This window comes from Haemaphysalis longicornis, unplaced genomic scaffold (assembly GCF_048455015.1).
Source record: "Haemaphysalis longicornis isolate Haplotype H1 unplaced genomic scaffold, Haemaphysalis longicornis Haplotype H1 scaffold_6, whole genome shotgun sequence".
Lineage (NCBI taxonomy): Eukaryota > Metazoa > Arthropoda > Arachnida > Ixodida > Ixodidae > Haemaphysalis > Haemaphysalis longicornis.
In genome coordinates, this window is record NW_027526407.1 from 128,777,690 (window position 1) to 128,795,034 (window position 17,345).

The 17,345-nt window shown below is 47.6% G+C and overlaps 1 long non-coding RNA gene across 1 annotated transcript in view; it reads right to left on the reverse strand.

Annotated features, from left to right (window-relative positions):
- Positions 1-17,345, reverse strand: part of LOC144141940 (uncharacterized) — a 178,460-nt gene that overhangs the window by 42,580 nt on the left and 118,535 nt on the right. The gene's annotated exons all lie outside the window — the stretch shown is intronic.

Genomic DNA, 17,345 nt, shown 5'->3' on the forward strand with positions numbered 1-17,345 from the left:
GCTTTCAAGAAAATAAAAGAAATTACACCATCTTCCGGCAGGGGAACCCTGAGTAGTATGCGAAGCAGCCATGGTGTCGATTAAAGTGCCGATTAGTTTTCACTTCGTCGTTTTCGTGAGGTTGTGGTGCGTAGCTACCGTTATATTTACTCTTTGGTTTCCGTGATAACTACCACACTTTTCACTTACCGGAACTACGAAATGGGAAATTGTGTTGACTCCAAGGATGTTTTGCATACTACTCAGGGTTCTCCTACGGCAAGATGGTGGAATTTTATTGTAGGGGGTGGGGGTGTTAGAGTGGAGAGGCATTAAACAGAGAAAGCGCGAGACGTTGTACGTGGTGCGAGTTTGTCTTTATTTGGGAATTATCCTCATCATGCTCAACGTAGGTGACGTTGAGTGTTGGTTTGCGTTCCACTTTTAATATGACCCCCATATGGTCTGTGAAATCTAAAGTCAAGGGATGTTGTAGTGGACGAACCCTGAAGTTGCTGAAGATGAGGTCGACGCACGCTGCGCGGGTTGTGGGCTGCTTGTAATCACGGCCCGCCGAGACTTGCCGACGCAAACCGCTGCCGATGACGAAGAAACTTCGAAGGCGCATGAAGCGTGCTCTCCTCTTACCGGCCCAGGCAGACACCGGCAACACTGTCGCTCCTGGAGCCATAGAAGGGACTGGGTGATCAGCAAGCCGAGCATGCGCTGTTGGGGTGCGGATGGCGCAACAACAACGACCACGACAAATGAGGGACATAGCCCCGACCATGAGAAGCTTCGCATCAAAAACTGAACTGAAATGAGCAACGCTTGAGCAAGTTGACCTCATTCTTTGATTGCAATGATTACCCAATATGTTGACTGTCAGTTTAAGAGCATATCATTTATTTGCATAGTGGGGTAGGCAGGGGAATGTACTGTACGTGCAAATTTCTTGAAGAACATCCACATACAGCCATCACATCATCCGTGACACGGGAAAAAATACAGGATACCAATCATGGCAATATAGTGGCCTCAACATTTATATATTGGGTGCGGAAAATGAAAAAAACTGTAGCCTGTGTTCTGCTAATTAGGTCACCCTGACATCCACGTCCGTGCACATTGTAAAAGCAGCCATGGCTAGTAAGATCCAAGTTGCGCTTGGGTAGTACTATTATATCATGCAGGAATATGCTACATGGATTTGTCATCATTGTCATCATGCATTTGTCTGGTTTGGCTAGCATGGCCAGTGAATGTATATCGATGCCCATTTTACGTCAGCAAGCAATACACGGGCGGAATACGCTAAACGCTGAAAAATGGGCGGCAGTTTCGGCTAAGGAGGGCCCACAAACTTGATTCTGACAGTTTACCAAAAAATAAATAAATGTTTAATAATCACATCTCAGTAATTCGGAGCGTAGTTTCAATTCTTACCAGGGAGAAAAATAACTAGTGAAGGATGTGTCTTAAGTATGTTCTGTTTGGCAAGCGCACCTAACTCTCAAATCGCATTTTTATGATTTGGTTCCCCGACTGACGCTGCTATTCTATTCTACATAATTCGCCCTCTCCTTAACGTGGTCATGCAAGACGCCTGCGCTGAGCCAGCGCGACGTGTTTTCTAGATTTCGTCTCCTCATCTTTTCCCGGCCCGTACCACCTAACAATTTTGCGACCCGCTTACCAACTGTGTATGCACGGCGCGTACCGATATGGCGCATCTACTTTAATTCGGTAGGGGTGCTATAATGGCGTGCAAAATAACTATGGCATATATAAAAGTTTACTTTCCGCTCTTTCAGAGCAAACCCGTCGATGTGCCATCATAGCAGGGAGGCCGAACAGAAATATAATGAATGCAGAATTGAGGGTAAGGCAATTCGTGGTTATGCAGCCCTCGGCCAGGATTCAGAATTTACCCTCAGGTTACTCGTGGTCGACCATCCTACGTCTTCAATGCTATAATACAGCATAAGTATTAGGAACAAAAATTGTAACTGAAACAATAAAATATGTGTGCCTTGCAAAAAGCCTTAATTCCAGAGGGTATTTTACCGTTCGACATTGGACATTCAGACTTGCACAAAGACAATGTCGTACGGTTTAGTATAGATTAATAGTGTGTGAAGATAACGAATCGTATTTTGCAATACATTAGCAGTAAAAACGGAATGGAAGATATATTTTATAAGTTTTACAAACAAAAAAGGATGCACTGAGGTATCGGCTAATAGCAGCTGGATTAAAAGGTTAGCAATTATTGTAAATGTATCAGGGTGTACCTCTCTCTACATAGAAAATGCCAGCACACAACAGGAATGGGTTACCCACATGCAAGTTATTGTTACGTTTTTTATGCTGTTCCTTTTTTCACTTTCTAACCTCGTACGGGGTCCAAACTAAATCACTATGAAATAACAAATCGATGTGAACATAAAGTTTTGGGGGGCGGAAGGTGCTATGTGACGTTTACATATAAATGCTACCACAAGGCTATGGAGTGTATCGTAGTCAAGTGCTCCGGAATATATTTCGCCACCTAGGGCTCTTTAGCGTGTGAATACACATGAAAATAAGTGCGTTGTCGCTTTTTCGCCTGAACGTGAAAAGCAACGCCCATGGCCGTTATCAAATTTGCGTCTTCGTGGTCAACAACAAAAGCATCAGCTAGCGCACCACCATGGTGGACAGCATATACCTACTGGCTTCTAATAAAACATCATAGCAACTAGTGCGAAAGAATTACAAACGAAAAATAAACACTGGAAAGCAAAATACATTTGAAAACAAAAAGACAGGAAATTATTAGCAACCTTTCCATGATTTTTTTTGGTTTCTTTTTCTTCAGGGAGGAAATGTTGAATCTAAACTCACGATTCCAAAAGATTTTTTTTTGCCTTGTAAATCAAAACATTCAAAGCCAAAACAAAACGTTGGTTTCCTCACGCGAGCAAACAAAACGGCGTAGAGAGTGCTTTACGAAGCAGTGAAAAATATATTTACTGTGAAAGTGGGTCGACCATTGTACTCAATGTAGTTTGAAAGTACACAATAAGAAAAAGAAGTGTTTTCAAGATAAAATTTTAATTAAAACAATTTTGCGGAATAATGTCTTTATATTCGGCCTCGCACTTTGTTATCGGGATTTATTACTCGTAAAAAGGAATATATAAATATAAAAAATATTATATATATATATATATATATTGTAAGATGGGTTTATTGCGGAAGGAAATGCGGCAGGATGCTCAGAGAAGGCAGTCCAAAGCAAGCGGGGCACACGGCTGGCTCTCACGCGCTCTTCTCGCGGTCCCCGCTGAAGATGATGCCTTCCAGTTCATCGGTGCTTCATCTTCCTTGCCGTTATTGCACGACGGCCAATCTCCTTGCAAGGGTAGGAGATAGCATAGAGCTTTTGACCACTGTCACCTCTTCACACTACAATCAGCCCCCGCGGCGAAGGGAGCCACCCTGGCGACTTAGGTGCACGCCACGACAACAGGGTCATAATAATGCTTGAGGCGCAGCAAGTGGACTGTCTCGCGGCCTCGACGACGGAGGTCTGAAGACGGGGTTAGCGGCTCGACAACGTAGTTGACAGGCGACGTGCGTTCGACGACGTGGTAGGGGCAGTGATACTTGGATAACAGCTTGCTGGAGAGACCAGGACTAGTAGTCGGTATCCAACGCCATACCACGGAGCCGGGAGAAAAAGTTGCTTCTCGGCGGTCGCCATCACGATGATGTTTTTGGTGTGACTGGTCTTCAGAAGTGAAGGCGCGGGCAATCTGGCGGCATTCTTCGGCGTGGCTGCTGTGTCGAGAAATAGTCATGTGCTCCGAAACATCAGGACGATAGGGGAGGATTGTGTCGAGAGTGCAGGATGGTTCTCGACCGTACAGGAGGAAAGAAGGAGAGAATCCTGTGGTGGACTGTACCGCGGTGTTATACGCGTACGTCACAAACGGAAGAATCGCGTCCCAGTTGGAGTGGTCAGAAGAAATGTACTTGGCGAGCATATCGCCAAGAGTGCGTTTGAACCTCTCCGACAGCCCGTTCGTCTGCGGGTGGTAGGCAGTAGTGGTGCGATGAGTCACCTTGCATTTTTCCAGGAGAGCTTCTATGACTTCCGACAAAAAGACATGCCCTCGATCACTCAGAAGTTCACGTGGTGCTCCGTGACGGAGGATGAAACGATGTAGTAGGAAAGAAGCAACTTCGCTCGCCGTGGCTGCCGGTAGCGCCGCGGTCTCAGCGTAGCGCGTAAGATGGTCGATAGCAACCACGGCCCAACGGTTGCCGGCAGCAGTAGCTGGCAGCGGCCCATACAAGTCAATGCCGATCCGGTGTAAAGGGCGCGCTGGGCAGGGTAAAGGCTGCATTGGGCCGGTTTGTTGTTGATGCGGCGACTTACGACGCTGGCAGTTTTCGCATGCCCGGATAAACTTCATCACGAAGGTGTACATGCCTCTCCAGAAATAGCGCTGCCGCCGTGTTTCGTACGTCTTAAGCACGCCTGCGTAGGCACAATGGACATCCGCGTGGAAGCTTTCACAAATGGCAGTCGGCAAGTGACGAGGGATCACGAGCAACCACTTGCGTCCTTCTAGACGACAATTGCGGCGATAAAGGAGTCCATCACGGATGACGAAGTGCGCAGCCTGACGTCCCAACGCCCGGGGAGCGGTATGCAGCGTAGGATTGCAAAGGAGTTCGCAGAGTGAGGATATCCAAGGATCCTGCCGCTGTTGCCCCGCCATGTCCTCAAACGGTTGCAATGTCGGGGTAGAGTCAATGGCGGTAAGGTCTGCTGTATCCGTGCCCAGAGGTGAACGGGACAGGGCATCCGCATCGTTGTATTTTCGCCCAGACCGATATATTAACGGATGTCGTATTCCTGGAGGCGTAGAACCCATCGAGCAAGGCGACCAGAGGGATCCTTCAGTGATGTCAGCCAGCAAAGGGCGTGATGGTCTGTCACGACATCAAAGGTACGGCCGTAAAGGTAGGGACGGAACTTGGCAATAGCCCACACGATGGCCAAACACTCTTTCTTCGTGACGGAGTAATTGGATTCGGCTTTTGTAAGCGTGCGGCTCGCATAGGCAACGACGTACTCTTCAAATTCTGGCTTTCTCTGGGCAAGTACGGCTCCCAACCCTACACCACTGGCGTCAGTATGGATCTCGGTGGGCGCACGAGAATCGAAGTGGCGCAGTATAGGGGGTGAGGTGAGCAACCGACGTAACGTCAAAAAGGCTTGATCGCATGCAGGAGACCAGGTAGACAAGTCATGGTTGCCGCCAAGGAGCTTTGTCAGAGGTGCAATAACGGATGCAAAATTTGGAACGAATCGCCGGAAACATGAACAAAGGCCAATGAAACTGCACAGGGCTTTTAGAGTGGTCGGTTGTGGGAAGTCGGCAACAGCTTGTAGCTTGGCAGGGTCAGGAAGCACACCGTCCTTCAAAACCACATGACCTAGAATTGTCAGCTTGCGGGCCGCAAATTGGCACTTCTTAAGGTTTAGCTGTGGACCTGCATCCGTTAGGCACTGCGGAACTTGCTCTAGACGAGAAACGTGGGTGTTGAAATCGGGAGAAAATATAACGATGTCGTCCAAGTAACATAAACATGTTTTCCACTTGAGGCCACGCAGAATATCGTCCATCATGCGCTCAAAAGTGGCGGGCGCATTACATAACCCGAACGGCATTAAGGGCAGCTTTTTGCATGAGAGCGGTGATTATTGAACCGTATTCGGAAGGGTGTTTCAGTTTGGCCGATATATTGTTGCCTACAAACAGTGCACTCTAGAAGATATACGACATTAGCGGAGTCAGAGTTAAAGTTACCTTTTATATTTACGTAGTATTCTGATGCCGTGCTGGTGGCGCGCTGTGTAGTGGTCATGTGTGGGCATACTTTACATCGGGGTTTATTGCAGGGCATGCAGCCAGTAGTTGCCGGTCGGTTGATACGAGAGTTAGTGAGAAAGTCACCTAAATTCTTATTACGCCGGTAGACAACGCGTGGTGGTTCGGGGAATATGCTTTTTAAGCGGTCACTTTGCATTAGGATATTGTCATGTTTTTTTAGCACGGTTGACACTCTTGGAGCGGAGGATGAGTGGGTTAAAACTAAGTTAGTTTGCGGGTTTCCATTCGGGGCTTTTTCCTTACAGATTACGTTACGGTCTAATTGGTTGGCTCTCACAATAGCGTCGTCGATAACTTTTTCCGGGTATTTTATTCAGGAGGGCGGTCTTGAGTTCTCGACAGTTTGAGTCAAAGTCGGCTTGGTATGAGCAAATTCTTCTAAATCGGTGGGCTTGGCTGTAAGGTATTGCAGTCTTGCAATATCTGACATGGCTACTTCGGAAGTGCAAATACTATAGCGTGTCTGTCGGTTTTCTATAAAGTTTACTTTGAAGTCGACCATCGAAGGTAGTAACGTTGACGTCAAGAAAGTTCACTCTGTGTTCTGAATAGGAATGAGCAAGGGAAATACTATAATGGGCTAGGTAAAATGCCTCAATGAAGGTGACGAGCTCCGCCTCACCGTGTTGCCAGTTCATGAATATGTCATCAATACACCTTTTATAGTACATTGGCTTTAAATTTTGGGTGTCAAGAAAGTTTGATTCGAGGTGAGCCATAAAGATATTGCGCGTAGTTAGGTCCGATTCGAGTTCCCAATAACGTTCCGCTGACTTGCACGTAATGAACTCCATCGAACTCAAAATTGTTAAGTTCAAGAATAAGCCTAAGGAAGGTTTGGAGACCAGAAGAATCGATAGGTTTGTCGCACGATGACTGCTCATACGCAAGGTATACGGTGGCGATGCCATCTTCATGGGGGATGTTAGTATACAGTGACGCAACATCGAGGGTGACTAGAAGGCAGTTCAATTTTTGCTCGCAGGAATTTCAATTTTTGAGATGTCTGAGAGAAAGTCAGAGGTTCCCTAATGAAAGAGGGAAAGCGGGGCGGAATGTCGCAAATTAGATTATCCACATAGCGCGAGAGGTTTTCGGTAACAGTGCCAATGCCAGAAACAGTGGGGCGCCCTGGGTTGTTCACCTTGTGAATCTTTGGGAGAAGATAGATCTTACCGGCTACTGGGCTTAAGGGGATCAGGGAACGAGCCATGGTTTCATTTGTTGTTTTATTTTTACAAGCTCCGCAAGTTTGTCTTTGACAATTTGCTTATAGTCTTGAGTGGGATCATTTGGTAGTGCTTTATAGAACGTCGATACTTATAGTTGCTTATTGGCCTCGTTAACGTAGTCGGTTTTGTCAAGGATTACTATTGCACCTCCCTTGTGGGCAGGTTTAATAATTATGTCGGGACAGCTTGCGAGTTCCTCTAGGGCTTTCTTTTCGTTGGTAGTCATGTTGTGCAAGAAAGAAATTTGTGTTTGGTATGGTTTTCGCACATCGCGTTGGACAGCTTTGATGTACATGTCGAGGCAACTATCACGCTGTGTGGGAGGGGTCCAGTGCTTATAGCTAGGTAGGGTTCTGCGGGCTTCTTCCGTCGCGGTGTGATCGTAGAAGTATTCTCGTAGCCTCATGTTTCTGGCGAAGTTAGCTAAGTCCTTAAAAAGTTGATATTCATCAAAACCACCAGTAGCCGGGCAAAAGTTTAGGCCCTTTGAAAAGACGTTCATCTGAGCTGGGTAGAGGGTTATACTTGAAAGGTTCATTACATTCCCAGTAAGGTTTTCTTTTGTGATGGCAGGCGAGAGAAAATTATTAGTACAGGGGTTTAACGGAACTGTTTCGGGTGCAGTAGTCGAAGCATTTATTACAGTCGTAGTGACATTATCGGCCATATTGTCAGAGTGGGGGCAGTTACTAGTGCCGGAGCTTGTTAGGTTCTTACGCATGTGGCCAGTGTTAGAAATCTTATCTTGGTTAAACTTTCGGTCTTTTGTTCGGGATATGGCTGTCACGCGTCTCACGCGGCAGAGAAATGAGGCTCAAGTAGATTCATTTGATGGCAACACAATATATTTACATAACAAAACCACTCAAACGAATGAAATCATAGTGACTGAACACGCATATATCACACTAAACAGCAAAAACAAGCACGACCTCACACAATTAACACTCTACTCCTAACGTTACTATAATACATTAACTGTCTCTGTCAGATTCAAGCAAATCCTACCGCCGGTACCACGGTGCGAGGCCGATGACGTGGCCCAGTGGGTCGGTTGGGTTACGCGTCACCCAACGTCGATGAACGTCGCGATGGCCCGTGCTGGTGCGTTGTGGTCCGGAGTACCGCCGTGCGATGACTCGGCTTCGCTGAGCAGCGTGGCTCAGCAGGAGGCCAGCAGGGCGAAGCTGCTGGTCATATGTGGTCCGGAGCTGCCCGCTGCCAGACGGTGCGATGCCGCTGGTGCGTCGTGGGGCACGTCTCGACGGGTCGCCGGCGGTGCGATGCCGCCGGTCAGCAGGAGGCCAGCAGACCGAAGCTGCTGGTAATCAGTGGTTCCGAGCTGCCCGCTGCCAAACGGTGCGATGCCTCTGGTGCGTTGTGGGGCACGGCCCGAACTTGCCACTGTTCCTCTGAAGAACCCGTTCCACTCTGTCCACTCCAATTTCGTCGCCCTCCTCTTCGCCTCGCATTCTATTGTGTCAGGCTCCCATTTGCTGGTCAGATCACCTCCTCCTCCTCCTAATCCCTCCGTGTACGTTCTTCATTGGCCCCTTCCAACTCCTTCTCGCATCTCGTACTCTAAGTCATCTTTGTCTTTTACTTTTCTTTCATCATTTTCTTCTAGGGCCAATCTCCCTTTGGGTGTGGGCTCGTCTTAGCACATGACATTACCCCCCGAAATTGAAGAGTTTTTTTTTCTTACAAAAAAACTGCTACACACCACACCTGTTCGTGGGAACAAAGTCCGCACTCCGCACGTCACAACATCAGTCCTGTTAAGCTACTACATCAGCCCTACTAAACCATATTCATCCAACAACAAGTTCACTCTTCACCAAAACTAGCTTCAAATTCTACACTCAATCACAACACGTAACACTAAAATACAACTCTTCTTCATCCTCGTACACTAATCTACTCATACAATCTGCTCTAATATCACCAAAGTCAAACACACCAACAAATCTCAAGATTGCAAAGACTCTTAATCACTCTACACTTCTCACGTACATCACTTCCATGTATGCGTCATACGCTTAAAACACCCTTGTGTTTCCACCATACCAAATTTATGCCTTATCTTATTACCCAACCTATTCGTCATCTTTATGAGCCCTCTTTCTGTCCAGGTCAGCTCCGTGTATTCCATCAGGTTAGTTGACCTTTGCTTTCATCTTCACCTTCTTGCGCTTCGTCCATTCAGCCCCTTTCACAACACTGTCATCTATGTTTGAACCACCATCAATGTTCACTTGACTTACTGTCCTAGGACCCGTGACCTGTCTGAAGTTCTCTGCTTTCAGCTTTCTCTCGATTGTGCATGACTCGCGCGATCTCTTCGTTTTTGTCTTCTTTGCGCGTCTGCGCTTTTGCTCTCCTCTGAGGTTGATATTTTGCCTACTCCCGGAGGGCTCACTGCACATCTTTTGGCTGACACCACCTTGTCTGGGGTACTGACTACGAAGCCAGCCGTTCGTCTTACGGGCCTTAGCTAGTTGTCTGCGCGCCATCTTGGTAACGTGCGCTAACTCTGAGAGCTTCCCAGCTACCCGATCACTTTTCGCACACCTCCGCTCACGCACTCGAACGTTTCTAATACCCAGACTCTTTTTCCTCCTCTGCTTCGCATGCTTCCGAAAAGACGGACATTTTTTCTCGCGTTCTTGAGTCTCAGCAACGTTACGGTGCGCTGGCCATTGCCTTTCGCTTGGGACTAACCCCGGTCCGGTGCCTTGCCTAAATTTCTCAAGCCGGGACTCTTTGTCAACAACAAGGAGCTGAGTCTGAGGGAGCTGTCCTAGCTGCTCTGGCATCCCTCCACCTGGCTGTGCACTGTTGACCTCGTTTACCATCTTAGATGCTGAGCTGTCCGCTGAGCCGTCTAGAGAATTTGCACTGTCCTTTTGTGGGACAAGTGTACTCTCTATAGTCCTAGGCATTTCTACCCGACCATCCATAAAGCTTTCTGTCCGGAGGCTATCACTGCCAGTGCACGGAGCGGCAGGATCCTCTGTCTCAATTATTAATCTTTCTGAGACCGTCATATCGATTAAGTCATCAGAAGTACTACGCGGCCACAAGCTGTCCTCGCCTGGCGTGTTTCGGCTGCGATCTTCAAGCGCCTCCCCTTCGGTTCTGCCATACTCGGCCCGTCCACCTCCTTGTGCTTCGAATGCGCCTTTCTTCAAAGCGGTCGTTTGCGAGAAGCCTTTTTCTTTTATTTTTTCATTCCCATCACAGCACTGTGCAAATCGCGTTCTCTTAAGTGCACGCGCTTCTTCACTGTCAGCTATCTGCCTACTTTCTTTTTCACGTGCCTCATAGAGGTCGGCGACCCGCGTGCCTTCAGACTCACGTGCTGCGCGTTCACCGTTCTTTCTGCGTTCTCTTTCCTCACGGCGCCGCTTTAACTCTGCTAGGCGTATCTGAAGTTTCAAAATCTCTTTTTCCCGCACAGCTTTCCTCTCATCGTCTTGAGCTCTCTCACGTAACCTTGTACTCTCCCGTTCGTACAAGCTGAGCACCTCCTCTTTGGTCAAACCTAATGTTCTAGCCAAGGTTAAAATCTTCTCGAGATTCATCTCTCCACCAGGTGAGACGTGTGGTTGGGCCAAGGATAGATCCTGGCAGGCTCGCCAAATGTTTGTCACGCGTCTCACGCGGCAGAGAAATGAGGCTCAAGTAGATTCATTTGATGGCAACACAATATATTTACATAACAAAACCACTCAAACGAATAAAATCATAGTGACTGAACACACATATATCACACTAAACAGCAAAAACAAGCCCGACCTCACACTATTAACACTCTACTCCTAAAGTTACTATAATACATTACCTGTCTCTGTCAGATTCAAGCAAATCCTACCGCCGGTACCACGGTGCGATGCCGATGACGTGGCCCAGTGGGTCGGTTGGGTTACGCGTCACCCAACGTCGATGAACGTCGCGATGGCCCGTGCTGGTGCGTCGTGGTCCGGAGTACCGCCGTGCGATGACTCGGCTTCGCTGAGCAGCGTGGCTCAGCAGGAGGCCAGCAGAGCGAAGCTGCTGGTCATAGGTGGTCCGGAGCGGCCCGCTGCCAGACGGTGCGATGCCGCTGCTGCGTCGGGGGCACGGCTCGACGGGTCGCCGGCTGTGCGATGCCGCCGGTCAGCAGGAGGCCAGCAGAGCAAAGCTGCTGGTAATCGGTGGTTCCGAGCTGCCCGCTGCCAAACGGTGCGATGCCGCTGGTGCGTTGTGGGGCACGGCCCGAACTTGCCACCGTTCCTCCGAAGAACCCGTTCCACTCTGTCCACTCCAATTTCGTCGCCCTCCTCTTCGCCTCGCATTCTATTGTGTCAGGCTCCCATTTGCTGGTCAGATCACCTCCCTCTCCTCCTAATCCCTCCGTGTATGTTCTTTATTGGCCCTTTCCAACTCCTTCTCGCATCTTGTACTCTAAGTCTTCTTTCTCTTTTACTTTTCTTTCATCATTTTCTTCTCGGGCCAATCTCCCTTTGGGTGTGGGCTCGTCTTACCACATGACAATGGCGGAGGCCGTAATATATTCGTAGTTGCCTAAAAGGTTCAACTCTCTTTTGCTTAGGTCCTGACTAAGTAGTTCCTCTTTCTTTCGGAGAGAATGGGCCGTAGTTTCGTAGTGATTGAGGATTATTTCAGGTAATTCTAAAGATGCTTTATCGAGTACCTGTTTCCACTTATTGATGTTGGATGGGGAGAGTTCGGTAGAAGCAGGTTTTATTCTAATCCTAAGGCCCCTGGGAGCGACCGCGTCAGGCAAGTACTGTGCAAGACTGGAAACGCGCAATTCAGAACGTATGCGCTTTTCGGTGATTTTTCTTAGCTTAAAAACTGTATTGAAACAGGGAAGGAGGCCGCATTACCTGTTTTTTTGTGTTGTAGTAAGTTGCTGCTACGCCGATTCTTTCAAAGGTTGTAAGGGCATGTGGTACGGAGGGCTGGATTTTGGACCCCGGAAGGTCCGGCGGACGCTCTGCTGTTGGTTTTCGTGGGCTCGGTTGTCGCTGAAGATGCGGAGGTTGGGCGGGGCATGCTGTTGGTGCGGCGCTGGTCAGGGAGGTTTGTAGTGTCGCCACGAGCATTCCCTCGGTGCGTTGTGGCCGATGCAGGTTTGCCAGTAGGGGTTGGCATGTCGCTGGCGTGACGCTCGTCCGTGGACTTCGAGGTTGGGGCGCTGGCGCTCGCCCGGGGCGCCGTGGTTGTGGTGGATCTGGGGGGTGGTGGTGGTGGGCTGCTGGCACGACACTGCTCCGGGGTCCTTACACTGGATAGAATTGGAGGCAGTGGTGGAAAGTCACTGTCATTTGGCAAAAAAGCCGGGGCTGCAACTGGGTCGGCGGTGCATGCGAAGTCGCGCCAGCCCAGAGGATTGCAGCGCTGTTGCATGAAGCAGAGTGCATGAATGTGGCCGGCCAGCAAGCCCACACCCTCGATTCTCCGGTGTAAGCCGTCCGCAGCGGGTACTCGGCAGGCTGGAAGGTTCTCAAAGCCATGATCGACGAAGCGGACAAAGCGTGAGTGGTGGCAAAGAAAGTAACAGAAAGAAAGCGTTGCACGTTTATTGGAGGTATGAGGCCAGCAAAACACTGTTGTTGCTGTCGTAGCTTACCTAAAATAAGAAAACACAAGTGGCTAAGTGTAAGCAGTTCTAGTTTATTCTATTAAAAAGAAATACTTTGTTCAACGTATACGTGTCCAAGTTCGAGACACAACTACTAAAAAGACGTAAAAGCCAAGCAACAATGCACTCACTGAAAAGACAAGCCGGTGACACAGACATTCCTTGTATTTTTGCTTATCAAGATTAATAAGAGCCGCTACAATCCAAATTGCTAGCGACCAGTTAAACCCGAACTAAGAGAGTGGAATATCACGAGAACAACCCGTTGAAGGACTGTGGGATTTATGATAGTAGAAGGCAGCAATTGCCGTAGGAAGCTATTCTGGTAATCTTCGCGACTGCGTGACTGTCCTACCTACAGGAACAAAAAAGCGGACGTTGAACACATTTTCTTGAGAATCCCAATAGCTGAAGTAACAAATAAAAGAGTAACATTATTATAGACTCCTAAATGGCATTAGCCTCTTCGCATTAGGCACAATAGCTCAAAGACTTGTAAGTATACTCCAGTCGGCAGTGAATTAATTTAAGGATGGCATTAGGACACCGGGAACAAGGGTTTGAAGAGGTCGAGCCACTGACCAAAAGTTCCGCGAATTCACACACCGTTCTACTTTTCACCACGGTTACAGCACGCCTCTCAATGAAAATAGTTAACGTGTAATAATTCTACGCCTAGGTCTCAAGGTCGAAGAATTGCGAACTCAGTGGTGGATAAAGCAACACATGTATCTACCAATAAAAGTGGGGAAGGATTTTGACTGGAAACATTATAGATAACTTAAAGCTCTGGTAAATTTGTGAAAACATTCATGCTCTTCTCCGTAACCTAGGCATGCACAGGGGTATGATCACGCGCGAACAACTAAAACATCTAACATTCTACTTCCATATAAATATTCGAGGCAGTTCTGACCAGCTCGTTCTGTCAAGATCTGCGCAAGCTGATTGAAAAGGCACGAGAAGGACCTGCTGCATTTATGGCCTAGACTACAAGTTCCACTTTTGAGCTCTCCCACATCGGTTTGCCCGTTTTGAAAGGCCCTAAAGTATTTCTTCGGCATCAAAGATCTCCGCTTTGTGGCTCTCTCTCTCTCTCCTAAAAATCAAGAATTTTCATCCCGGCACAGAAATTAGAAAATAAACATTTGAAACACACTCACTGCTACCTTCTCCCTCACACTGACCAAACCTTCGTAGCCGCATCCTGTCACGCTCACATCTAAACCACAGAAGCATGGAGGGTCTCAATCTCTTCTGGCACACGGCGATTAAAAACCATTCCTGCTAGTCCGGCTCTCTTTGCCGACCTCCAGTTATCGTGATGTATACTTCGTAAATGCAGCTAGTTCCAAAGCGCTCCCTGAGAGTCGAAGTAACGCTATCGCTTCATACACTTTAAGACGCAAACATAGGTGTCCTCTGCAACTTTTTTTGCTTTTTTATTGCTATCTTGCCCATCTTAGTGAATAAGTACACAGCCAGTGGTTACAAGCCCTGGACTTATTCCACATCTTTAAATAGGAGCCACTTCCTTTAGGAGAAAAAGATATTGTCGCATACTATACATAGTTTTTTTACTCCTGTGTTTTTTCTTTCCATTCGGTGGCGCCCTGCTCTGTTGAATCTATGTCTTGAAATGTGCGTATCTTTCCTTTCTTTTGAATGTCACACGGGCTATCTTATTTGATAGAGAGGGTGGTTCGCCCCTGACGTAAGCCGCCTAGAAGAGTTTTTGATCTTCAATGTTGTAGATGTAATTCGAGAGTTTCAGAAACAATCGCACCAAAATATAAATACTTGTAGGGCGGATGCCGCGGTTTGTGATTGGCCGACGACAGGCAGCTCACGTCAGTTCTTTGATTGCTCTTACGCAGGTTGTATTTTTTTCGATATTTTTGGAGCACAAACTCGCTCCAATAAACGTTGCTTTCTCATAGAAAACCGGCGTCATCCTCATGTACGTGGCATCTGGTGGAGATGCGGGGATACGTTTTTTTTATTTTGCTTAATCGTCTGCAGTCAACGTTTTAATGCAGAGCAACGACTTTCTTTGCGAGCACAACTGGGGACGCCCAGAAGATTTTCGAGGGTTGTATGATGTCATCGTCAACGCGGATTTCTGCAGCTGATCCATGTCCCATCGAGAGCCCTTCAAAGAGATCATAATAGACCTCATCTGCCCTTGTTCTACGTGACAAGCACAGAAAACGTTGACTGGGGTATTGACAGACTTACATAAGAAGTCACTAAAATTGTCATCCGCGAAGTTGTGCTGCAAAGTGGAGTCCCTGAAGTTTTAATCGCGGACCCTGGAACGGCCGTCACTGCGGAGATCATGCAAGGACTTTTACGCTGCCTTAACACAGATCACCTAAGAACGACAGCGCACAACCCCCACACTACCGAACTAACAAAACGCCTGAGCAACATGATCGCTGTGAATGTAGGGCGACATTGAACACAAGACGTTGGACGACGTTATCCCTTATGTCATGTTTGCGTACGGCACAGCAAACCAGAAAAATAGGAGTTCACACCGTTTGAGCTTGTTTATAGAAGACGGCTGTCTACGATGGCCAATGCCATAGTACCGCACGTGCAAGGCACGGACGTCCAAGCATACCTACACATAAAGAGGATGCTCGCCAGGTTCGTCGACCTCGTAGAACCGACCTGCAGCTGGTGGATGCTGCATGCTACAGCCTCCGACGCCGAGACGCCGAGTGTCACCCAGGTAATGCTTTGTGGGTTTGAACACCAAGTAGATGACGCGGACTAACTGAGGAGCTGCTGAGAGTATGCTTTCGTCACTACGGAATGTCACGACGTGTTTTCTACTAATTTCAGATTCAGATTTCGATTGTTTATTTTTCACCAAAACAATACACCAGATGAAAAATGGTGAAAAAATGGTGGCCGAAAAAAACTTCAATATAGAAGCTTGACCGAGCTCCGGCCACCGTAAACTAGAAGAAAAGAGAGGAAAACACAAGACATAAATACATACTGTTAGATAATTCATTTCCTTCTCTGTAGCTGTTAACACAGGGACAAAAAGCAGGATAGCTAAGACAGCATGGTAAAACGCAAAAAAAAACGCATTTGTTCACTTTGATGAAGGCATGCGCCCTAAAACTAGATAAAAGCAACGTGAATACTTAGCAATGTAGCGCTTGTCACATGTAAAAACAAGTACAGAAAATGCAAACAAGCAACAAGGTAACATTTTAGGACATGGTATTGAAGAGTTTCAAATGACACATAACATTCGTAGGCGAGAGTGAGAATGTATACATGAAAATAACACAAAAAATATTTCTTGCATTCAGGGACGTGTTTTTGCAAGTAAAGTTCAAATAAAGCCATCACAACGATAGTTCCAACACGCTCTTGTCACTCATGAATAAAGAATCGATGCAGTGCTTATCAAGCCCATTTGATGTGGTCATAATTTCCCAAGTTGTCATAATTTCCCAATTTTCCAAGACTACATGACGCGCTACGCAGAGAAAACCGTTCTCCCAACGAGGAATACATAAGAAGTCGCTAAGTTTGTCATCCGCGAAGTTGTGCTGCCACATGGAGCGCCTGAAGTCCTAATCAGGGATCTTGGAATGGCCTTTTCTGCGGACCTCATGCAAGGGCTTTTACGCTGCCGCAACACAGATCGCCTAAGAACGACGGCGCACAACCCCCGCACCACCGAACTAACGGAACGCCTGAACAACATGATCGCTGTGAATGTACGGTGATATCGAACACAAGATGTGGGACGAATTTATCACTTATGTGACGGTTGCGTACAACAAAGCAAACAAAAAACAGGGGAGATGACACAGTTCGAGGTTGTCTATTGAAGACGGCTGACTACGACAGCCTACGCCATAGTAGCGCACGTGCAAGGCAACTACCTTAGCGCTGACGACCAAGCATAACTACACATGAGGAGGAGACTCGCCAGGTTGCTCCACCTCGTAGAACGCACCTGCAGCTGGTCGATGCTGTACGCTACAGCCTCCGACGCCTTGTCGCCGAGTATTACCCAGGTAATGCTTTGTGGGTTTGCACTCCAGTTAGAAGACGCGGACTAAGTGAGGAGCTCCTGAGAGTATGTTTTGGTCGCTACGGCTTTCAACGACGCGTGTCCAACTAATTTTCGAAGTTCTCCCTGACATTGACTCAAGCACATTGCGAAGGCGCCTCCGGCCCGAAGTAGTCTATATTGTTCGCCTCCCGCAGGACTATGCAAGATCACCGACTGTCTTGTTCGGACTGCACTTTCATTTTTGCGTGGGTAAATGCACTTTTTGAGGGGTAATGACGCAAAGTATGGATTCTTTGTTAACTTTTGTGTTCACTTTTTATCCTGTGCACCAGGCTATGTTGCCTGTGTTTGGGTGGAAGTGTTTGTACCGATTTCTTTCTTTCAATGATGCACGGTCTATTTTTTCACAGGATGACTGCGTCGAACTTACGTGGCTAGCCTCGAATCACCTTCGTTGATCTTCAGTGTTCTCGAATTCAACGATA